Source organism: Myodes glareolus, chromosome 14 (genome assembly GCF_982192425.1).
Source record: "Myodes glareolus chromosome 14, mMyoGla1.1, whole genome shotgun sequence".
NCBI classification, from domain to species: domain Eukaryota; kingdom Metazoa; phylum Chordata; class Mammalia; order Rodentia; family Cricetidae; genus Myodes; species Myodes glareolus.
Window position 1 is genome coordinate 66,231,880 of NC_142039.1, and position 25,541 is coordinate 66,257,420.

At 45.4% G+C, this 25,541-nt stretch overlaps 1 protein-coding gene across 5 annotated transcripts in view; it reads right to left on the reverse strand.

Moving 5' to 3' along the window:
* The window catches only part of Rnf144b (ring finger protein 144B), a 144,912-nt gene that overhangs the window by 58,131 nt on the left and 61,240 nt on the right, over positions 1 to 25,541 (reverse strand). Inside the window, exon 1 of one of the 5 annotated variants that reach the window (XM_048432958.3) lies at positions 18,666 to 18,812. The exons of 2 other annotated variants lie outside the window; for them this stretch is intronic. The gene's annotated coding sequence lies outside the window, so the exon portion shown is untranslated. Of the gene's footprint in view, positions 1 to 6,919; positions 7,185 to 7,528; positions 7,551 to 18,665; positions 18,813 to 25,541 lie in introns of those variants that run through there. 2 more of the 5 variants (XM_048432959.3, XM_048432956.3) reach the window with 2 other exon arrangements.

Below are 25,541 nucleotides of genomic sequence, written 5' to 3' on the forward strand. Positions count from 1 at the left end.
GGTGGTCTTCCTGGTTTAGATACCGGGAACCGAACTCTGGTCCTCTGCAAGAGCAATGACTTTTTTTTTTTTTTTTGAGGCAGGGTTTCTCTGTGTAGCCCTAGCTGTCCTGGAACTCACTCTGTAGACCAGGTTGGCCTTGAACTCACAGAGATCTGCCTGCCTCTGCCTCCCAAGTGCTGGGATTAAAGGTGTGCACCACCACCACCCAGTAATGACTGCTCTTAACTGCTGAGCCAGCTTTCCAGTCAGCCCCACTTTCTGAGTCAAAAGCTCCACTTTTGATGCATGGTCAAATCCACAGATCTGGACCCTGAGGATACTGAGGCTAACTGTACTCTGTTGACCTTTGCGCTGCTGCCCAGCGAGGTGGTTTATTTGGTTACTGGCTCATGCTTTTAATAAGGCCTGTTGGTGGGTTCAACAGTACTGGCTAAGGCTAGCAAACTGTTGCCATTAGCCATTTGCTGAAGCTGTCCTCTAAACCCAGGGGTGAATGGAAGACAGGTTCATTTCCCGGGGGCGGGGCTAGAGCAACAGCAAGGGCAGTGAAGGAGCTCAGGGAGGAAGGGCTGCTGGCAGCCCTCCACAGTAGCCAGCATGCTTCTCTTTCCTACTTGGCTCTCTGACCAGTGTTCTGATCATTCAGGGACAAGACGGACCTGTGCCTATCAGTCACATCAGTAACAGTCCTCCTGCATGCCCCGTGACAGCAAGAACAGATGGATCACAGGCAGACCCACTCAGAAACACAACTTCTGCAGCCTCGTTCATATCTTTGCCACTGCCTCTAAGGGAACAATGCTCAAGGCCAGGGAGCGCAAACAAAGTGTCCCTCATAAGGGACTTCGTCATCATTGATGACAGGGATTGGGGAAGCTTCACTGGAATCAGCAAATCCAAGAAATATCTAGTTCTTAGGTGCGGTGGGACTAATACTCATCCCCTCAGCCTCGAGGTAGAGGTGTTGAGAAGTGTCGTGTGTCCTGTGCCTTGAACAGCAGGACTTCTCTCCCCTTCCCAATCTCATGGCTTCATCCAGAGAAATCGGGAAACAAAGACCAGAAACCTAAGTCCACAGTTCCTTTGGTCTGAGGACCTTTGTCTCAACAGTTTCGAGGCTAGAAATAAGATCACCACCTTGTGGCTTGCAGACCACAACCTTCTGGAAGTGGCACAGTTGTGTGAGCTCAGTCATGCATTGCTTAACAGCCGGAGAGATATGGTCACTGTGTGAGCACCACAGGGCACGTCACAAACCTAGAGGATGTGGGTCAGTCACTCAGCCGGGCCTCTTGCTGTAATAAGAGACATGGGGAACACAAGATGAGAGAAAGGCCGCTACCTGTGAAATGAGGCCTGATGCCTCACAGAGGGTGTGGTGATAGACTCAAATCATAAGAAAACAAAATACAATACAGATCAATAACATTGTTGTATAGTATCATCAACTATGGCACACTGTATATAATCATATGGCCTATACTGCTATGCAACAGGCATTCCAGTACCTTTGTTTGCACAAGAATTGTCACAATACATTAGGAACTTATTGTGGCACTCACTGGGCAACAGGAATGAGCTCACTGCATTATAATCAACGGGACCACCATGACATGCACAGTAAGTAGGCCATGGATGGAAATGTCATTAGCTAGGCAGAACTCTATGGCTGCCATCTTTTTAGTGGGTGGAAAGGAAGGACAAACACAAGAAAGGAGGAATGGGAGCATCTTTGGGGAAGGAGCAGGATCACACGGAGCCCAGGATGACCTTGAACTTCACCTTTCTACCGCATTTATCTCCTGAGTGTAAGGATTATATGCAAACACCACCATGCCTGATTTTATGTGGTGCTGAAAACTGAACCAGGGATTTATGCAACTAGCCTAGTGTTCCACCCCCTGAGCTACATCCCCAGTCCCAGAAAGGGCGTCTTAAATCTCAGCAAGGACTATTAAAAAAAAAAAGAGAGAGAGAGAGAATATGCTTGCTGTTTAAAATTCACTTATGAATAAAGTCTAGGAAACCATTTTAATGAATTCTAACTTTAAAAATGTTCTCTCTAGAAAATAAATACTGGAAGAGATATATGAACATGACCAAAAGGAATTTATCATGAGAAGCTAACTCTGACACCTCTTTGAGAATAGTGCATCTGGGATGTCTAGTTTTATCCTTTATGAAATGCTGTTCCTTTTTCTAAAAAACCCAGTTCCTTTTTCTTGTCTTTGTTCCACGTTCTCTTTATACTGCAGGGGGATGCCCACGAAGTAGAAACCCATTCCAGTCTTCCTAACAATGCAAACTTATCAAAGAAGGTAGGAGTGGAGAAGGGTCCCGTAGCTCGCTGTTCCTGGCACCAGGATTCTACTTTCGCCAGGGCAGCTCCCTCCTCGCCGCCACCATGTCCTGCCCACCCCTTTCTTTAATCATTGCTTCTCTCACCTCCCACAATTTTTTGTCCCACCCCAGTGGATAATTTTCTTCCTGTCGCTTGGCACAACAACAAAGCCCCAAAGCAGGAAGAAATGCCTCTGGCAGACAGGTTGGATAATAATGTATTCAACGGATCGAGGAGACTAGTGTGCAGAAAGCCCCACAGGACAAGACTCAGGCTGACTTCTAGGACCAGGACATTACCAGGAAACAACACCCACCAAAGTATGAACATCTAAACCAAAAGACTTCTCTCCAAATGAATAAAAGTCTATGTAAATATTACCTCCTCCTGTAAAAGTTGTGAGCATCCACAGACATTTTAATTAGAAACAAATTCTCAGGAGACTAGCTTGGAAGTGTATTTGCTTACTTCATCCACGGAGGAAGGCACAGGGCACGTATTTTTGCATGCCTTTCCCAAATAATCTTGTAACCAGGATCCATAATGCCATAAAGGACCAAAGGACATGCCAGTTAGGCACTGGGAAGTTGTGACAAAACCAAGACCCTACGTATAGAAGGGGGCTAGTTGGGGGAGGTTCTCAGCAGATTATGTCACATAATCACATATAAGAAATATTGTGGGTTTGTGGTCACAGCCACAAGTCCATGGAAGAGAGGCGCGAATTATCTTCCCGGCTGCCAAAGGAACAAGCTGACTGAAGAGGCCAATTCAAACTCATGACTTCAGGGACATCAAGCTTCCAAAGCATGTTCCTAATCAATGTGACTGACCATGGGACCTCCTGCTCTGAACATGCTTGATTTGAGTGGTGTTTTCCACTTAAGGAAGCCAGTGACCAGAGAGATGGCTCAGCAGTTACAAGTCCTTACTGCTTTGCAAAGGACCCTGGATCAGTTCCCAGAATCCACAGTAGGTGACTCACAGCCGTCTGTAACTCCAGCTCCAGGGTATCTGATACCCCCTCCCCTCTAGGTGCACCTGCACAGACATGGTGTACCCCAATTCCATAGGCCTATGTCCATCAAATAGATTAGGTATTTTAATAAGAAGAAAGGAAGAAAGAATCCAATTACACACAAGAAGCTGCTCATCCCATGCTGGCGGAGTGCTGGTTCCTTTTACTCTCTGAAGTGTAGTTTTCCGCTGTGTTTGCTTTTCATACTTATTAGTTTTATTATGTGCATGACTGTTGTGCTGGCATGTAGGTGTATATGCCACACACATGACTGATGCCCACAGAAGCCAAAAGACGGCATCAAGTCCGAAAACTGGAGTTGCAGACCACGTGAGAGCTGCCATGTGGGTACCAGGGACCAAGCCTGGGTCCTACATCTTCTTAGCCATTCAGCCATCATTCCCATCCCCGCTCCCTCACGTTTTCTTGTTTAATAACTAGTGCAGTGTGATACATTAGCTTTAGAACTACTCCATGACTAGTTAATAGCAAATGCCAATTGGAAAAAAAAATTAGTCCAAAACTAACACTCACCTAAAGGTGGAAATAAATTAAAACGTTTATAAAATAGGCCAGTGAGAGAACTCGGCTATAAAGGCACTTACTGGGAATTCTGACTATGGGAGTTCGATCCCCAGAACCCATGGGGTGAAAGGTCCTGAAAGCTGTCCTTTGACCTCCATACACACAGTCCATCAATCAATGTAATACATCTTTTTTTTTAAAAAAAAAGTTTTAAATAAATGTTCGAGGCTGCGGGTGTAGCTCAGGGGTAGAGAACCGAGCTATCATGTGTGAGGCCTTGGGTTTAAACCTCTGCACTGCAAAAATCAGGCCAAGTGAGATAAACAAATGCAGGCACAATCATAGCTCTCTCCTTACATAACACTCAAATGACACCAGGAAAACAGTATCAAAAACCAAACAAAGACCATGTGACCCAAGTGAAAAACATCAAAATGGTTTCCACATTCTGGCGAAACAACATAAATGAAACTCACTTCCAAACTCATTTCCAAGCTAACAACCATTCCTTCAGGACAAAGGCCACCCCAGCTTACACATCTTTAAGTCCCCAGCATCTCCCAGAGAACCTTGGAAAGACTCACTCAACAGCAAACAAATTTTATGGCTATATATTAAAGGCCTGCTTTTCACCCACATTCACCTCTAATGAATCAAAAGCAAACACACTGGTCAGTTAGCATAACTGGTTCGTAGCATATGGAGCATCTTCCTACACGTTAAGGCAGAAATCTCTAGAAGAAACGTCTCTAGACTGAGGAGCAACAGCTTCCGATAACCACGCCTTAAAGTGCTGGACGTGACACCCGGAATAACCACAGAGAAGAGTCGGTTCCCCAGAACAGTTTGGACTTTGCTCTTACACCAGCCTCTGAGGACGGCATAATTCCCGACCGCTGTCTCAAACCGGGGAGGTTAAATACCGAGGATCTCACCTAAGGGGGCAAGACGCCACGTCAAAGTCAGGGGAGACACAGGCAACTGGGCTGGCAGGAACTTCAGAGAAACGATTCCCAGAGCGTCTAAATGTCCCCAGGCTTCTCAAATATTGAAACAATTTTTTCCAGAAAGAAATTTCAAATACATTTTTTTTTTCTGATTAAAAGCATTCACACTGTTGAAAAAGAAAGATGTTTTCCAGGAAGCTAAATCATCTTGCTGGGCAGATAAAATAAACTTGTTTCTTTCTAGAGAGAGCATACTTTTCCTGAGCTTGTACAATTTGGCCACAAGAAAAAAAGAAAAAGAAAAAAAAAAGTTTCATACTCTAAGATCCCCAAACTGATTATTTTAAAAAGCCATGTCTTACACTGACCTAGTTTATAAATCTGGATGATGGCTTTAAAACCACCAGTGAACTAAGACCCATTCATGAGAACAGGGCTTTTGAATGCTGAGAATATTCTTCTCTTCGGGGCTCAGCACAAAGATATTTGGCTTCAATGACTGTAAATATTTGTCAAACCCTGGGTAAATGGTTGGTGTTTGACCACACTCAAGCCTGACTCCCAGCATGGTGGTGCAGGCCTGCGTTATCTCGGGTGACTGGCCTGGGAGATTTTAGGTCAAGTTTTCTTACTGTTTACTTTAAATAAAAAGCCAATTCTGCGACTTGACATCTTTTTCACATCCACCGCACATGTTAATCTTGTTATTTTTCACTCATCCAGACAGGCTCTTAGAAGGTACTTTGGAAACAGATCTCTCTCTCTCTCTCTCTCTCTCTCTCTCTCTCTCTCTCTCTCTCTCTCTCTCTCTCCTCTTCCCCCTCCCCTCCACCACTTCCAACTTGATGCCCCTTCCAAACCAGAAAATGCCAACCAAAGGTACCCAAGGACAGGAGGTGGATGAACTGGTAACCTTGGACTTCTCAATATAGCTATCTGCAAGTGCCTTTGGGGACCTGCTTTGGACTTCTTCCCTTTTCTCTCCCTCTCTTTCTCTTCAAGATAGTTTGAGAAATACTTAAGGATCTGATGCCCATGGGAAAAGAGTGAGGTTTACAAAGACCGGGTGAGGAGGAGGAGGGAGCCAGCGAGGAATCAGACGTGAGTGGAAGCAGAGACCAAAAGCTCCCTCGGAGAAAGCTGCAGTCCATATTTTAACTGCCAGCAACCCAGTGAAGACTGGCTGGGCCCCTCCTGCCTGTTACCCACACCCTAAAACCTGAGTCATCTCAAAGTTCATTTATTTTGCTTCTGGGCAGAGACACCCCTCATCCGCTGCTTCGGAAATGCTGAGGACATTATCCTTGGGTTCACACCTCCCCATGTTCAAATCAACAGTCAGAAATGCCTAACCAGGACCCTGAGAGTCCTGTTAAGACTTCCAGCTCACATTTTGTAAGGTACCTGGGGCTGAAAGCAAGAAGAAAGTGACCGACCCAGTTGGAAATAGAGAGAAGGGTACTCTGAGAAACTGGAGTGTAATGGGGAGGTGCATCATGAGGGTTGACAGTGGAATCCCTGAAACTAATCAGAAAGGGGGCTCTGGGAGGGGCTGACCAAGACCCCTTTCCTCTGTGAAAACAGGATCGGTTTCATTTTAACACCAACTTGAAAACATGACAGAGCCCCTCTTTTATCAGCAATTAGCTGACAAAAATAATCACTCTAATGTACAGCCCAGACCCCGTCATTAAAGTGACATTATTCATAGCTCTGTGTGTCAACATACTACCGTGCATTTCCAAATAACAGAAGGTAGACAGCCAAGGCAATGCCAACTGTCAGTCTCTACTCAAAACACACACACCAGAGGATTGGTCCAATAAGCAATTTATGGTACATTCTGTAAAGACCATTTTATTAGAAATGAAACTAATTTGTTTTGACCTTTTCAAAGGCACTTTTTTTTTTAAGTTAACAGGTGTTTGAGGCACTCGGAATGCATGCAGTTCTGCATGGCTTAAGCCCTGGAAACGGAATCTAGCAAAAACCGCCTGGTAACCTCAGTCCCGTCCCTCTTAAGGTAGCAGCCTTCCTGGCTTGCACCGCCTGCATCCTGCGCACCAGCACCCCTTCTAGACATACCTGGCTGGGGCTGAGGTCTTCGGGCTGCTGGATTCTCTCTAGCAGATCCAGCCTGGGCCAGCCGGGGCAGCTGGCACACCGGGAAGGAGGGGCTCTCTCATTCTCTCCCCTTTCCCTGCGTGCTCCGCCTGGCTGACAGCTTTACACTTTTGCAGGATTGCCACAGGACTCCACGCCCAGACCTACAGCTCGGGAAGAGGAGGAGTCCCTCTCCGCCTCCTTGTCTTGACAGGCAGGAACCTTGCAGAACCAGCCAGCAGCTTGGGGCGCAGCAGCCAGAGCGTTTATTTATACAGGAAGCTCGGCGCCGCACTTCCTACTTCCCATCTGGGTCGCACTTCGACTGCAGGTGATGGCCTTAACCCTGTCCGATCCCACGCAGGAAGATCGCAGGGCAATGGCTCTCGGGGGTCGGGACCTGGTGCTGAGGCGGGAAACCCGAACTGGGAGTGGGCAACAGCCCCCACGGCGCTTCCTCCCACCCACCCACAAGCTGCACCCTGGCCTTCAGCACTTACTGCCTCCCTGTATAGATCGTCACAGGCCACCTTTTCTCTTCTACTTTCAACAGCCCTCATTTGCCTTCTCACCTCCCCCCAAACCCTTCACCTTGTACATCTTCTCCAAAAGCAGTGTGGACCTCCGGCTGTCCATTAGCGCCTGATGTGGGCAAATCAAGTCAGGAGAGGTCTTAGTTTACTTACAATGATTTCACTTCAAGTGCTTTGTCAACAGCAAATGAAGTGGAAACACAAGCCAGTAACGTTAACTACTTGTATTCTCGACTAATGACAATCGAACAGCTAATCCAGAAACAGGAGTAGTGCCCCACGACTCTGGACACTTAATTAGCACAGTGTTTTTAATGGATGGCTTGCCTCCTCACTTTCCCTGCCGCTCCCGTAGGTCACAAGAACAGGCCCGGACCTGTTGAACATTGCAGTTTTAAAAGACCCCTCCTCTAGCATGGCAGTTTGTCTGTGTGAAATCCTACTTGACTTTGGCAGCTGAGGTCAGGGTGGACTCACAGATGCTTTCTGGGACAGGTAGATGTGTGTGTGTGTGTGTGTGTGTGTGTGTGTGTGTGTGGTGTCTTAGTCACAGAAGTCTACCTCTCAGACTTGTGCCAGCCAAGTGCAGAAGATTGTGAGTGTGTGTGTGTGTGTGTGTGAGAGAGAGAGAGAGAGGTAGAGAGAGAAAGCACTACATAGGAAGAAAGAGAGGAGAGGAGGAAAGGGAGAGAGAAAGGGAGATACATAGAGAGAGAGAGAAGAAAGAGAAAGGAAGAGGGAGATGCTAGAGAGACAGGGACCAGGGGACTGGGACCAGAATACACAATAGGTAGGTGAATGAATACCCAAAAGGAACCTAAAATCATACAGCCAAAGGACAACATTTGAGCTTGCAAATCCGAGTAAGCCAAACAAGTTTAAAGGCGATGTCTAGGGAGATTAAAGTGAGTGGCTCAAGTGAGACCACCGCTGTAATAAGATCAAAATCCATGTTAGTGAGAAAGGAGCATACTAGTGAAAACTACAAGGAGGAATAACTACCTTCAGATTGAGTGCTGGCGTAGGGTCCTGAATAACCGACCCCCAGAAAGTCCATTCCTAATGGACAAGAGGCAAGAAAGAGAAGCAGAGCCCTCCTGACAGGCCAGCTCATTCCTTAGTGTTGATGCCGGTCTTCTGCGCCTCAAGCCAAAGTCCGACACAGAGTCCACTTTTGACATCACCATGCAATGAAGGTGCCGGCTCTTAGCAGCAGAAGGGAAGACACCGCTGCCAACATGGATGGAAATGCAGATTAGGCAATAACCGTCCTGCCTTTGGACACAACGCTGTTTTATTCTTTTTTTAAAGAACTGAACCACATCTCCATGAATTATTTTCAACCATGCAAATTTACAAAAATTGCAGTCAAAATTTAATACCAAACACTCTGAAAGTTACAGTAATAAGGAAAAGACTCTTTCAGATCTGCCTATGGAGTATATGGATGAATATTCGCTCCTTCCTTTGTCTATGGCTCTCTCAGAGACGCTGCCGGGGGCTTGGAAGATAAAGGTAAGTGAGACGGCAACTCTGTCTGCAAAGACCACTCCACTCGGTGAGAGCGAGACACACACACCGCATTATAGGACACTGCGACCATATGACATACTTGAAGACCATGGCAACACAGGGAAGCATCATCTCACAGAAGGAAGGGCATGCTGGAGAGACTCAAGGACTATTTCTCTCAAGTCATGGTTCCAAACTGGGTCTTGAACTGGCTTAGAAGGAGCTGTGGAGAAGACCGAGCCAGGCAGAGCAGGTGGCTAGTGGGGTGAAGTTAGATTTAGATGAGAGACAGGGCCAGAGAGCGCTTAGGATGGAAGAAGGACTGAGGCGCAAATGGAGAGAGACTTCAGAAAGAGAATTGGTGGAATTTGGACTCTAGCTGGATGTAGGGGATGAGAGCCAGCAGAGACCGGGCTGCTGGTGTAGCTGGGGGTGGGGATGGTTAAGAGGAGTGGGAAGGACGGAGATGAAGTTGCAAATTCAATTCTGCAGAATCTCAGAAGCCTCTAGGCCAAGTGCAGGGACCATCGAGTGGGCCTTCCGAAGAGGGCTGACTGAATAGAAAGAAAGCCAATTAGGAACTGTATCCTTTTAGGCGGTGGCTACAGTTGAAATTACAAAGAGGTAAGGTTACCCACAAAAATCAGCACACTGTAAGGGAAGCACGGGCTTTCTGACCCACACACTTTCCTATTCACTGTTAATAGCCATGTGACCTCCCACAAGCTATTTAAAATAATCCAGTGTTTATATCTGTCAAACAGATTTCCGTCTACTATTAAGAAGGATGAGAGGCTGGAAAGATGGTTCAGTGGTTAAGAGCACTGGTTGCTCTTTCAGAGGACCAGTCTCAACGCCCAGCACCCACGCAGCAACTCCAACTGTCTGTAACTCCAGTACCAAGGGGATCAGAGCCCCTCTTCTGGCTGCCAAGGGCACTGCATTCATGCCACACTCAGATATGCAGGCGGGCAGAGCATTCACGCACATCAAAGAAAGCATCACCTGGAAGTATGGAATAGAGTTTAGAGGTTGCCGTGAAAGAAATGAGAGGTCTGTAAAGCTGCCAGCACAGTGCCCCACGAAACAAACTCTCCAGAGCCTGGAAAGGGGAACAGAATGTCAGCCTCTGTCTGGGACAATGCAGTGATCCGCTGTACGCTATGGTACTTACTGGCTGATACAAAATAGGAACAGAGTCAACGATATACATCAAGGCAGGGAGAGAAAAGGGGAAGGAACAAAGAGATTAGAAAAAAGAACCCAAAGATACGTCAACACTTACTAGGTGGGAAGAAGGAAACCCTTGCATGCCTGAGAAAGAATTGCCTCATTCAGACTAGAAAAATAAATAGCCCACTGAGATGTCTCAGAAGCAAATATAAACATTATAATTGGAAAGTATTTCTATCTTTCTGAGTGAGATCTAATCCTACTAACCAGCATCCTAATAAAGCATCCTTTATTAATTTCAGATCTTCTCAAAGAAAAGCCACAGCAAAATCTTGATAAATGATAACTAAAATATATTAGCTCAGAATGTATTCACAGTCGTAGAAAAGCAATATCCAATTGAATTCAAAGCAAATTTAAAGTTTTCCAAGTAGATAACTGTGATGCCAGCACTTAGGAGGCTGAGGCAGGAGGATTGCCGCATGTTTGAAGCTAGCTTGAGCTACATAATAACACCTCTCTTTTAAAAGGAAAAAAATAAACTAAAAAGGAAAAACAGAAAAATTTTCCCTAAACCTGAGACCAATAAATTGATTATTATTATCAGTTTCTGTATGGATAAAACAAGAATAACCTATTTCATATTATATAATAGACAGTGTTATAAAACCATTGTAAGCTGCAATAAGACTGAATGCCCGTGGAGAGGCTCAGCAGTAAAGGTTCCTGTTGCCAAGCCTGTGTTTGATCCCTGGAACCTACACGGTTGAAAGAGAGAACGCTGACCCCCACCAATTGTCCTCTGACCTCTATATCCACACCCTTCCCCCACCTACACTCAATATTATTTTTTTTTATTTCAATTAAGTCTTGATAGGTATGGTGGTAGACATCTGTAAACCCAGCACTCAAGTGGCTGAGGCAAGAACATCACCAGTTCAAGTCCAAGCTGGGCTCCCTAGCAATCAAGACCTTCTCTCAAAAAGAAAATGTATTTGTCAGTGTATTTTAAATGTTTAAGTCTAACTGAACCCAGTTCACAACAATATTGAGACAGGCTTTCCTAACAGCTCTGCCAGAGCCATCAATGGCAACAGCGACCATCTCACTGTTCATACGTGTGTAAAGAAAGCATCACATCCAAAATGGGACAACATAGATTCAGAGAAGTCAGAGCATGAAACAGCCGCAGGAGGAAACAGATGCACAGACGCATTCCTGCAGTGAACAGGTTCACACCGTCCTGCTGGAGGTAAAGGATTCTTCTTTTAGTTTGTTTTTTGTTTTTTAAGACAGGGTTTCTCTGTGTAGCCCTGGCTGTCCTGGAAGTCTCTCTGTAGGCCAGGCTAGCATGGAGCCTGGTAATCCATTCTCCTGCCTCTGCCTCCCAAGTGCCGGGATTAAAGGTGTGCTAGGGCAAAGGATTCTTAAGAGCGTTACAAACTTCGGAGGTTTATATTGATGCTGCTTGGATTTGAAAATTACACATCCATTACCACCTTCGCGGGAAAAAAAATGAAATTTGATCGTGACATTTTCGTGTGACGTGCACCATTTTAGCTCATTTTCTGCAGAAGGGATCCTTTCAAAAATGATTTCTAAAGTGGTAAACTCATAAATCATTGAGTTAGAGCACACAAAAATGGCAAAACCACTGTGCCAAGGCCATGTAGACTTATTTTTCCACGTGATCATCCTGGCAGGCAGCCTGGCAGCTTCCTGCCACCATGGGATGGAATGAATGAGTTGTACTTAGCCACCAAGGGAGCAACACTTTTTTTTCCCACCAAGTACCTTACACGCTGGTCTTTAAAGGTAGATTTTTTTAAAAATAACTAATATATGCCAACCAACACATAAAGAAAGATGGCACGGAACAAAAAGAGCCAGAGAGGATGGCATTAGCTCACCTGTATTTGGAAAGAACTGGGGGGAAATCGGGGTTACACTCATTATGTCTCAAATTTAAGGCTGAGTGGAAAGCACTCAGGAGCACCGGATCCTAACACACTGTCGGATGAGACCGCCATAAAATCTGATGTGCACAGTGAAAGACTGCGAAGCTTCCTACTTTGTACCAATGCATTGCTAAGCTTCTCTCTAAAATAGATAAATAAGTATAAATAAGTAAATAAAGAAATAAATAAAGCGAATATCAGGTGAGCCCAGTGGTGGCATGCACCTTTAATCCCAACACTTGGGAGGCAGGAGCAGGCGGATCTCTGAGTTCAAGGTCAGCCTGGTCTGCAGAGCAGGTTCCAGAATAGCCAGAGCTACACAGAGAAAATAAAACAAATAAACGAATAATGAAAGTATAATCAAAAATCAAATGGCTCCCAGAAAGCAGCAGGGCGGGGCCTTCTGCAGTAACTGACCCACTAGAATTCTCTACTTCAGCTATCTGGGGTCATTTATACCTCACTTAGAAAAGAATCATTTCTTCCATATTTTCAAATTAGCTTTTATTGAGTTTGGTACCTGTTATCTATACATCTAATTCTTATTCTACCTCCCCTGAGACCTGCATATGTGATGTGGTTGTATCTATCATCCCTAATCTCTGATATTTTTACTCTGTCTTTTTGCATGATTTTGTCATTTCTACGCCGTATATATTTTTCTTCTGTCCCATTGACCCTAACCCACCAGCTCGCCTTTCTGTGCACAGGTGTGTGCAGGCATTATTTTGAAAGGATTTTCTCTGGGGGAGCAGGTGTCCCATCTGGCCTTTATTTCATGAATAAAAACATTCATTGTAACAGAATTTCCTTTAGTACAGTTTTGAGTGTATGAAATGCTCTACAGAGTCAAGCGTTCCCTTCTCTGTGGCTCTCTAGAAGCCAATTATTCTTCTTTGGAGGAATATTTCCTCATTTTTGAGTCGTTAGGTTTAGATTGTGTACTTAGCGCTGATTCCTCCTGGAATGGATTCTGATGTGGGGCTATAGCCTCCAAAATCCCCACTTTGTATGTTTGCTAGCTACAGGTTTGCCTTGGGTCAAGTAAATAATGACGTCTACTTTTGTTGCACATTTCCAAAGAACCACTCTCTTAAATGTCTCATGGTCATGTGATAAGGTCCCTGGTCCTACCCTTCTCAAGAATAAGTCTAGAGCTAAAGTTGTAGTTAATTAGAGCACTTGTCTAGCTTGTGTAAGACTCTAGTTTCAATCCTCAGGACCAGAAAAAAAGCTAAAAATAATAACTAAACCAGCTGAACCTAATGGCTCACACCTGTGATACCAGTGTGCCAGAAGCAGAGCCAGGAGGATTGCCATGAGTATGAAACAAGACTAGGCTACTACATAGGGAGTTTCATATCAGCCTGGGCTACAGTGTGAGACCCTGTCTTAAGAAGGAGAAGAGATAGAGGGAGGGCAGAAGGGACAGAGAGAAGGAGGGAGGGAGGGAGGGAGGGAAGGAGGGAGGGAGGGAGGGAGGGAGGGAGGGAGGGAGGGAGGGAGGGAGGGAGGGAGGGAGGGAGGGAGGGTCACAACAATAATTGTTCATGTTTCATCCCATCACAAATGCATTCTAATTTGCCAATCCAGAACCATCGCACCTCTAGATAAAAAACAAGACAGCTAATTATTTTAATAGTCGGATGATTGTATCGTCTTGGAATTTAATCAAAACAAATCACGGGCATGCAAGCGCCTCTCTTGTGCCTGGCAGAAACCTGGCTTAAAGGTTCCCTTTCAGATCCTTCAACCCCCCTCAGCTTTGCGTCAGGCAAATCCACTCACTGCCCACCTGTGCCTTGCATATCAAGAAGGTCTCAGCGTGCAACCCTGAAGCCTCCAGGTAAAAGGGACCACAGCTATTTTTAAAGGAAATAACTGCTGAACAGCACGGTGAGGCTGGAAGAGCCTGCGTGGACCACGCCTGGCCCTGACAACCAGCAGATATTTCTGCTAGGGCACAAAGAGTCACAAGTTGTTTTCTCAAAGTGTCTTCCGAAAGTTTGTCCTGAGAGCGGAGGCTTCCTCAGCTCAGGAGAATCCACGGAAAAACAGGTTCCATTACTGAGTAACTACTGTGCCGTGGGCATGGGACTTGGTACGCGGGGTTTTATATGCATCATCAAAATCTTCACAGATTCATTTTAAAAAAATAATATAAGTTTATGTACTTACAAATTGTAAGTATTTCTTTCTTTCTTATGATTTGTATGTATGTGTTGGGGGTGGGGGAGGGGTGCTGTTATCATTGACGCAGGCCTAGCCATCCTGAAACTCACTATGTAGACCAGGCTGACTGCAAACTCGCAGAGATTCACCTGCCTCCACCTCTTGAGGGCTGCTATCTCCCAGGGTGAAGTGTCCTATCTTTAATTAGTGTCAGGAGTCAATAAAACATAGTGTAAGCATAAAGATATCCCTAATACGGGACAAGCTTAACCATTTAAGATCCAGTTGGGACCCCAGGCATTTCTACCTGTAAGTCAGAAAGATCACCCTTGAGCCTTCTAAGATTCAGTCTGCGATTTCAGCAAACACTTGCATGAAGACCAATATACCCTCCCCTTTACTTTGAAGTGACTATTACATAAAAAATAAATATTTAGACTCTTTTAATCAAATGAGCTCATGAAATCCCGTCCTACGCCTGGGTTTTACACTACTGATCAGTGCCACGCGGAGAGGAGCAGCAAAAGTCTAGAAGATCGCCGTGATGGGGACAGAGCTCCAGGCAGCAGACCCCTCCACGCTCTTCGGCTCTTCTCAGCCTTCCTCACTTCTGGCCTGAGTTCCAGCCACACTACTACAAGCTCTCCTGAGGACTCCAGATTTCTCACGCTCGAATCCCTGTGGTCTTCCACGTACAGAGACAGTCTTCCCTGCCGTGCCGCTGACAGCCAGTAGCTCCTCCTCCCACAAGAAGCGACTCAAGGTTGATCATCCTTTTAGTTCATTTTAAAAGTCAAATTGTAAAATAATAGGGCTCGCCGTGGCATTTTCATACATATATCTCGTTGGACCTCGCTCTTACTTGCCCCTCCCATGACCCTGTCTGTCACTTCTGTCCCTTTGGCTGGACTCCTCCCCAGTCCTCCTCTGCCTTGTCACATTCGCACACAGAGGTAAACCTAAATTTCTGCTTATGAGAGGAAACACAGGACGTTTTCTGCTCCCACTGTGTCCCTCACTAGTTCCCTCTCCCCCTTTAGAACGTTTCCTACCTCTTCTTAGTTCCCCTTTTACTTTCATGCCACACACATACGTACATATATATGACACATATATGTATATGTGTATAACATATATGCATTCCTTTGTGGAATCATGAAGGAGTGAACATCATTACCCTTTTGGCAAGGACAGAGTAACACACACACACACACATCGATATATACGTGTGTGTGTGTGTGTGTATGTGTGTGTGTGTGTAAAGTCAGAGTCCACACATTAGGAAAACATGATACTTACCTTTCTGAATTTGGCTTGTTTTGCTTAAGGAGGACCTCAAAGCTTCCCTTTTCTGGGCTATTTCTACCACCCACCTTCCCCCTCTCCATAGAGTTAAATCCCCTCTTCTGGGCTTCCTTTCTGAGTACAATGCTCTTGTGCCTATTGCTTCTATAAAACAATTATTAAGCACTTATTGCATTCTAGTTTCCTTATTGGGTGCTAGCCACGCAAAGTTAGAGAAAACAAGCCCGGGTGTGGAAAAGACAGGTTTGGCATGGTGACAACTAAGAGCAGTCCACAGGCAGCGGAATCCCCATTACCTCCACTCCACACAATCTCACGTTCTGTCTCTCCCCCTGCCTCCCCACCACTCCCACAGTCATAGAGAATTTAAAGGGTGGATGTGTAGGGAGACTGCAGAGAAGAGAAAGTCCATCCAACCAACGTTTTCAAGCTATAATAAAATATAATCATGCAGACTCAACCCTAACTTTATTGCTAATTGTGTATTAACGTCCAGCACTTTCTTAAACCCTGGGAGGCTCATTAGTGATAAGCTACCACTGTAAAGTGACATGGTCATCTTGTCCATACCACGCTTTAAACTATACCACCCTGCATGTCATATGGAATGAAAGACTTAACGGAGGGCCTAGGGTATAACTCAGTGATTGAGCCTGTGCTTAGAGTCCACAAGGCCTGGGGTTCAGTCCTACGTGCCCACACACACAGAAGCGAAATGAGAGATGGGATCACAAAGAAGTCAACATCATTGCTCATTTTGGCAAGGATAGAGCAAAAGACATCGGATATAATAGTCTTGGGGTAAGCAAACCTTTAAGTAGACGACTCCTTGCTCAATGTAGGCTGTTTTCTTACAGAATAAGGATGCCTTCGGTCTCAGAGCAATTGAAGCCTTAAGTACATAACAATACTCTAACAAGAGCTCTAACAAGCAGCACCTCATTTCAGGACTCCAGGCAACCCACCCACTGCAACCCACCCACTCATCATTTCATAAAGGAGTACTGTAAATGCATCCTGAAGTCACAATGGAAAGCTACTGGAACAGGCAGCTGCTAGAACCCAGGGCCCAAGGCACTTTAGTTCCACTACAGCACCCCCACTTCCCAAAATAAAATTATGGGTGAAATCAAGCTCCCCTTTTCTCCTGTCAGCACCTTTTAGGAGCAGGGAGGTTGACAAAAACAGAAGGTTGACATAAAACTTTTAATTTCATTTTTTTAAACATTGACTTGGGGCAAAAGGCCAGGTGTTCTGCCAAAGCGAATTAGGCAATGTTGCCATATTAGCAGAATTCCAACCTTGACAAGGAAGAACAATATAAAACCTCCAGTGGAGGCCAGCAACGCTGGACGCATTGGACTCTCAGTGCCGGCCCTCTGCGAGAAGAAAGAGGCAAGTCTCCCACGTGAGCGAAGAGAGTGTGACTCAAAGACTATTTCAGTACAAGATCCTATTTCAACCTTGTTGTCCATCTGTTTGCTAGGAACGTAAAGTTGCCTGGTTCCAAGTTAGAAGGGGGGGATGAGATCATCAGCTAAAGCTGCAGTAAGCAAAAGCCTTGAAAAGGCCCACGGAGATTACGTAGTACAGCCAGGGAGTAGGTCGGGTCACACCTGCTTATCTGGCCGGACCTAATAGGGTCCTAATCTCATCCCAGGCAGGTGCGTCCAATGAGCCCGATAAACAAATAAAGACCGCTAGAAAATTCCTACTTTTTAATACTAGTGAATGGGAGAGAAAAATGATTCAAAGAAGGGCATCTTTCAAGACGAGGATTTCAAACCCATCGTCCACTCGCACATCACTGAGGTGTCTCCCTACCTCCTCTAGAATACAGAAACATTCTGGGGAGCACTAGACAGGGCCACTTAGGGGAACGGATATGCAGAAAGCTGGTGTGTTCAGGGCTATTGGCAAGAGCTCAGAATCTAATTTTAAGGGTAAAGAAAATTCCAAGGTCACAATTACAATTTCATCTATGTTTTAGGCCAAATGATCCTTTATAGTTTGGCGAGAAACCTAAGCTGCAGCAATATTTGTGTAATGTAATGAAGTCAAGATCTAAACAAGTGACCTGCAAAAAACAAGTTAAGGCCACTATGGAAAAAAAAAGTCACGACCTCTACCCTTTGCGTTTCCTTTTCTTTACAGCTGCAGGAAAAAACAGGAAGCAAACTGACTGTTGAGATCTGATGTCTTTCCTCAGGAGCCACTTCATCTAAGAGAAGAACGGATGCCCAGCATCTACTCCTAAGGGCACTAAGAAAACTGTGCCCAATGCGAGCCATGGTATTCATTTGTAGAGAAGCAGGTCTTGCTAGGAAAGGATGCTCAATACTAGAAAGAAACAGAGAGCAGTAGGTTCCATGGGGGGGTTATTCACCTCCTGTGGACAAAAAGGGCCTGGAGAATTGCTACTACAGCCCAAGGGAAACAAACTCCCATGGAGAGTGGTGTCTTCTGAGTAAGGGTGTATGAGTGTGTGTGTGTGTGTGTGTGTGTGTGTGTGTGTGTGTGTGTGTGTGTGTGTCTGAGAGAGAGAGAGAGAGAGAGAGAGAGAGAGAGAGAGAGCATGTATGACATTCACTTCTGCAAGTGTCTTCAGACAGTTGGGTGATAAGGAATGACTTGGAGGAACAATACTTAGCAAAAGAGGAATCTTACTGTTACAGTATGTTTGGCCAATCCTGTTTTCAAAGAACTGCAGTCATAGGGGCAAATGTAGAGAGACAGTCTTAGACTTCTTCTCATGTCCCAGAGTACCCAGAAAGGGTGGCAGTCAAGTCATACAAACAAAAAAGGGGAAGAGACAAGCTTTCTTTGCCATAAGTGAAAACTGCCCCCAAAGGTCTGGCACGCCCATGATTTCCATACTCAGGATGCAGAAGCATGAAGTTTGCAAGTTAAAATCTACTCCAGCCTTCTTGAAATGAATGAATAAGTAAATAAATAAAGCATACCCAACCTAGCATGTGCTAAGTCTCAGTGTGATCTCCAGCACTACCCCATCCCCACCACCCCCAAAACAGGTAATAGAGTAGATTATCCATTAGTATATTACCCATGTAGTACCTTCAAATCTCACGGAAGCCACGCTTGAATGATGTCATCTTTTGGCCTCTTGGCTAAAGCTTGCTGGCCCAGCCTGGGTGCCTGTCTGAGGCATTTGTATTTAGGGACAGTTAATCTCTGCGCATGGCGGAAACGGTGCAGCAGCTGTATTTCCATCACCTGCGTGGTCCACAGACTCAGCTGAGAGGCAAAGAGCAGCGAAGCAGACGTGCAAGGGAGGAGGTGAGCCACTGAGAACCATTACCGCTCTCTGGTTCTTGGTTCCAGTTCCTTCTGGAAGCCATCTGCATTCCTTTCAGTTCCCCAAGAAGCTCTGGCCTTGTAGTAAACTGTCCTTTTCTTGTTAAAGTCAGATTGAATTTATTTCAGCTATTTGAAAAGGGAAACACCCGGTGTAAACCATATAACCATAAAATAAATCAGAATTGTGCCGTGAAAAGAACACAGACTCCTGATTCTGGCAGATCCTAACTAGTCTCCCTAAAGATGAGCTGACTAGTCTGTTATCCTAGGCTGTTTGGGGCCTTGTTCCATGCCTGTCAAATGGTGTGTATAGGAGCGGCTATTGGGAAAGCACATGCAGGGTCCCTGGCACATTGCAAGCTTGAGTCAGAATTTCTAGAACTGAGAGCAGGGGTCACAGAGGTCACAGGGGCCACAGTGGTGGTGGTGCACAGCAAGAATGGCCGGCAGATTCAAGGGGTTGCCTCCGTATTGGTAGAACACTTCTCCCAAAGGAGAGGCCTGTAGCCAGCAAGAATTCATGAGAAAGTGCTTCTGTCTAGAGTACTTCAAGTCCACATTTCTCTGGCTTCCATCGAAAAGGCCATTTAGTCATTGGCAGGTAAATTTAATGTGACTCCCACCTAGTCCTTTATATACTCTCTCGGAGCCTGTCCCTCCCCCCCTCTCTCTATGCTAAACTTCTCATTCCTGTCTGTCTTATGTGACCCCAGAAGGTCAGTGGGTCACTACCCAACTCATTGCATCACCCCTTCCCAGGCTCTATAAATAAAACCTTTGCACTCCCACTACGGGGGTATACTGAATCTGTGCCTCTTATCAGAAGATCCAGGGGCTGCCCATGGTGGGCAAGATGACAGACATAAACTGGGTACCAGTGAGCTAAAGCCACAGAGGCCTCTGTCAGCATCAACAAGTTTCCCATGTGAGGGGCTCTCTGTTCACAGGTTGAACAACTGGGCAATAAGCCAACCTGATGCCAGGTGGATATGTTATTCCATGGTAGACACACTGAGCTCATGTATCCATCTCCTCTTTGTTTCCTGTTCCGGCTGCTGCCTGGTTCAGTGATGGAATCCCAGGGTGTTGCTATAGACATCTTGACAAGATGAAAATTGAAACTTAGGAATCCAGAAACATGTTTCTTTTAAGTTCTTTTTGTGGTGAATGATCTTTGTTATTAAATATTTTATTTAATATGTGTGTGTGTATCTAATCTACTTCCCATTCCCTCTCCTCTAAATCCTCCCCCATCATCCTCCCTATTTATCCTTCTCAATTCCATGAGCTTTTTAAAAAATTTAATACCTGCTGAGTCAATTCAGTGCGGTCTGTATGTACATGAGTTTGGGAACATCTATTGAAGCATAGACAACCTCTCAGAGCCCACATCCCTGAAGAACACTGACTCTCTCTCCCCAGTTAGCCATCAAAGCCAATAACTTCTCAGATGGGGTGGGACTTCGTGAGCCTCTCCGCAATCCATGCTGGAATTTTAGATGGTTTGATCTTGTGCAAATCTTGTGCATGCAATCCCAGCTATTGCAAGTTTGTGTGTGTGACTATGCTATCCCATCCAGAAAATATTGTTTGTACTACAGACATCCCACTCCAGCTGGCCCTTTCATCTTTCTGCCTCTCCTTCCATGATGACATCTCAGCCTTGGCAGGAAGGGGTGTGGTACAGATGTCTCATTTTGAGGTGAGCATGCCACTGTCTCTTATTCTCCGCCCACCACATGAGGTTGTTGGCCTCTACATGAATTATCAACCACTGCAAAAAGGGAGCTTCTCTGATGGGATGCAGAGACACACTAATCTGTGGGTATAAAGATATGAACTTGAGAGTAGTTTATTATGTCTCTTTAGCAGAGTAACAGTACTAGAGGCTATGGCCCAGGTAGCCATGAGTAGAAGTCCAGTTAACAGTACCAGGTGTGGGGTCCATCTTGTCAAATGGACTCTAAATCCAACGAGGAAGTGATCAATTATTCTTATAACGCTCCTGCCACTATCATTAAGTTCTTCACAAAATTAAAACTCTTTATTGCGTTTCCCTAGCATATGTTAAGTATTGTTTGACCTTAACATATTTTTAAAGTACCATTGGCCGCAGAATACTTCTATATTTGTGGGGTGTACGAGGGAAATCCCAGTTTAGGCACAGTATCGCTTCTTTATCAATTTTTTTACTCCTTCTTCGATTTACACAACACAGGACATAAGAGAACAATGAACTCACATCAGAAGTTCTAAACATGTAAATATGGGGCTTTGCACATTTTCTGACACACATCTTCCTACTGAATCTCATCCGTGAGTCCTAGACACTCGACTGGTCTGATAAAGTTCTTGGTATTCCTTCCAGTTCTGTCTGAGGATCTGCCCTGAGGTATGGGCAATAGATAACCTGCAACCCAGCCGTGCTGATGAGCACAACCCAGCATGTCTCCACTTGTCTACAAGGAGCGCTGGGTAATTCCAAGACTCTCCACACAGTCTGCTATTGCGTCAGCTTAGTCTGGTTTCTGTTGCCCAAACAGAATTCCCAGGATTGGGTAGTCTGTGGAGAACAGAGGTTTGCTTGGACTCAAGGTCTAGATGCTGGAAGTCCAAAACCAAGCACTTGTCTGTGGTCAGGGCCTCAATTCATGTCACAAGACAAAAGAGCAAGCAGGTGTGTAGAAAATGTGAGGGGTGGGCTTGTGTCAAACTCCCCACGCTTGCAGTGACTAACCCAGGCTCCTAAGTATAAAAGCCCAGGGCCAATAAGACCGCTCAGTGGGAAGGGCACCTGGCATCAAGTCTGACAAACTAAAGTGGATCCCTGGAACCCAAGCTCCTGCAAGTTGTCCTCTAACTTCCATACCCAGGCAATGGTATGCACCACACCCCTATAATTATATAAACGTAAATAACACTAAACTAAAATTTGAAGAGGACTCATGCTGCAGGAAGGTATTAGTCCTCAAGCACTTTACTTCTTAAAGGTCCACCTCCCAACACAGCCCAGCAGCAATCAGTCTGCAGTGTAGGTTTTGGAGGCGACAAACCAAATTCAAATTATACAACTACTTCGTCTACTGCGTTTTAATTACTGACTGCTTGCATATGTCCCACAGTGAACTAAAAAGGAGGGCAGAAAATGTGTCTATCATTTCTACAATTGTGTTCTTATGGAAAGCATTCAATAAATAACAAGTAAATAGGCATGTATTTTGTAAACATAATCTATAATCTCTGCTGGTCCCTCACTCAAGAAATAAAAACTTTTAGATGGCATACAAACACTAAAGGGGCTTTTGTGTTTGGCTGTTGGTTGGCTTGCAGTGTTGGGGACAGAATCAAGGACCTAGAAAATGCTGGGCTAAACCCCTAGCCCAATAAAAAGGTTTTAATCTATCTCAGCATACCCTCTCCCCCAAAAAGTAATTAATCCACAACAACACTCCGAGGGCTAAAGATCAGTTCTAAAGAATTAAATGCATTGGCAATAAAGAGACACACAAGGCATGCTTGCTAGTCTTCTTTGCCTTTCTTCTACTCTAAGATCTTTTCATGGCATCTCATGCCTGTATCCCAACTCTTAGGAAGATGGAACAGACCATGAACTAAAGGGCACCACAAGCTACAGAGTCAGCTCTAAGGCAATCCAAACTTCAACCTAAGTTCCCTCCCTAAAATAAATAAATAAATAAATGGAAGTAAATTGACCTTTCCAAAATATAGACTACCACATATGCAAGCACGGAAGCGTGTGTGTGTGTGTGTGTGTGTGTGTGTGTGTGTGTGTGTGTGTGTGCTTGCGTGGATGGGCGCACACACACGCATGCCCACAACTAAGTCAGCTTTTCATGGGACTTTTCTTTCCATCAGCCAGAATGCATGCATGTGCTCTTCTTTGTGTGTGTTTCAAGTACTGGTGAACATGTGCAGCAGAACTGAGGTACAGGAACACCTCAAGAGACATTCATCACTTTTAAATGAATAATGAATATAAATATAAACCATCCCCTTGGTTGATGAAATGAAAAAAAATGAAAGTTCTGCCCTGGCAATGCTGAAGCATGCATGGGCAGCCCATATATGGCGGTTCTGTTGAACTTGTCCATATTGGGTTTCATGGTCTAAGCTCATGAGGACGACCAACCAGGTTTCCTCCTCAAGAGGGCACCGGATCTCGTTACAGATGATTGTCAGCCACCATGGGGTTGCTGGAAATTGAACTCAGGACCTTGGTTGATACTTAGTTATAATTACCTTACCTTCTTATCCAGACAGCCTCTTATTAATTTTATCCAACATACATGAAATAAGCCCTTACTACTTACCAGGGACCTTGCTAAGCCCAAGGGATAAGAAGAAAAAAGAAACTCAGAGAACCTGGCATCTCACAAAAAGGACTGTTAGCCTTTCAAGCAAGAAAAATAGTTTCTAGCGGGCAGGAGTGTTCATGTGAGATGAGTGCCACGTGGAGCACTGTACGTGTGGATCGGAAGCCTCCCCTGGGGCAATGGCTAACTTAGAGCAATGGATTCCAACAGTGGTTCCCAGACCAGTGACAGGGTCATCACTCGGTGAGGATTTACCAATCCGTCCAGGCAATTTTTTGATTTACACTCGGTCCGGCTCTCTGGGATGGGGTACTAACTGGATCACTAAGTTCTTTTTAAAACTTCCTCAGCCACTACCACTGTGAAGTCAAGAGATGAGAACTGAGCCTGGCGGCACATGCCTGTGACCCCAGCATTTGGGAGACGGGGGCGGGAAGAACTGGAGTTAGAGACTACGCAGTAATAAGAGCTCCTGGTTTGTCCAAGGAGGAAAGGCCTCCTTGCAGAACTGACCTTTAAGCTGAGATCTGCTTACATGGTCAAAAAATAACTAGGAAAGAGGAAGAGAAGGCTGTGTGCTTAGGGGGACAGAGAAGACCTGTGAAACTGAGAAATATAAAAACTTCAATAAGCGCTGGGCTGAAGAACGCTGAAGGAAAGCTTTAAGATAAGAGTCAAGGGGTCATCCTGTAAGTTAAAGACTTGAACTAAAGGGCTAGAGAAAGCCTTTTAAGATGGGATCTCTCTATGTGGCCCTAATTGTCCTATGTAGAATGGCTTTTAAAGCGAGCGGGTTGACTTTCCTAATTCTGTGGGGAGTGAAGAGCGTGGTTTGTTTTGGTTTGGTTTGGCTTGGCTTGCAGTACGATGGCTGCATGCATGGCAGGCAAGCACTCTCTACTGAGCGCTCCCCACTGAGCTATAGCTGCAGCCCCAGACTCTGTGTTTTAAATAATCACCTTGGCAACAATACAGAACAGGTTGAAGGGAAGGCAAACTTAATGGAGCTACTTCCAGGCCAGGGACCGCAGTAGTCCAAGTTTAGAGAAGATGCTGATGGCTGGCAACAGTGTGGTGAAGTATCAGCCTCGTGCACGAGAGAGTATGGTGGGACCAGAGGAGTAAGAAGTTGGAGATGCTGGTATCCAGCCATCCAGAGGTGGTAGCCATGTTTTCAATAGGAGCCAAGTCCAGGCCTGAGTTTGTTGACATCAAGGTGAAATAGACAAGTGAAAATGTCTATTAGGTTCCGTGACAACCGGTCGGTGAAAACACTCATTTAGGAGTGTCCTACTGGTGCGGCTATAGGACAGAAGGCGTGGGTATGAGGGCTCTAACCTACAGAATGGTATAGGTTTGGGATAAGAATGCACAGAGCCGGAGCTCTTGGGAACACTAATAAACAGAGCTAGCAGAAGATTAAAAACAGGAATGACCAGAGCAGTAGAAAGAAAGCCAAGGGACCAAGGGAATGGAATGCATGAGAAACAAGGGGAAAGAAAGCTCCGAGAAGCAGATGGGGGCCCCGGAGTTGAGTGATAATGAAAGTTCAAACAAGGCAAAGAGCAAAAGGGCTCGTGGGGCCAGCGACAGTAAAAGTCAATATTGACTTCATCAAAAAAGTTCAGGCGCAGGGGTGCACACTTTATCTCAGAGCTGGAGAGGTGAATCCTAGGCCCTAGCCTAGCCTACTCAGCAAGTTCCAAGCCAATGACAGAGTTAGTCTTTTTTAAAAGAAGAGAAGAGAAGAGAAGAGAAGAGAAGAGAAGAGAAGAGAAGAGAAGAGAAGAGAAGAGAAGAGAAGAGAAGAGAAGAGAAGAGAAGAGAAGGAAGTTTTCAGAGCCATGCACGTACTGGGCCCAGGCTGAAGCTGCGTCATCTAGTCAGAAAGAATTCATGGATGCCAGTTTATGAAAATCTGGGTCTGAAACCTTGCCCCTGGGAACAGTCACTAGCACCTCAGGATGCTCATCCTTGGGTCTGCTGAACCACGGTGTCTGGATTCAGAGTCTGACAGCAGACCTCAAGACAGAGTTTTCCCAAAGCATCCTGCCTCACCTCCAACAGCACCCTGTTTCACCTCCGAGAGCAGAGGCAGCAAGGCAGAGGGCATGGAAGGCTGGAGAGCTGCAGCCCACACTTAAGAATGCCTGTGAGGTCTTCGCTGCGTTTCCCTGCAGCCTGTTCCAGGGCGGTTATCAGCTGGGACCTCGTGGAGACATCCCAGGGCTTCCGCTACCAGCTGGCCCTGTATCCAGACCAGTGTGGGTTGACGGTCTCCTTGGACCAGCTGAACCAC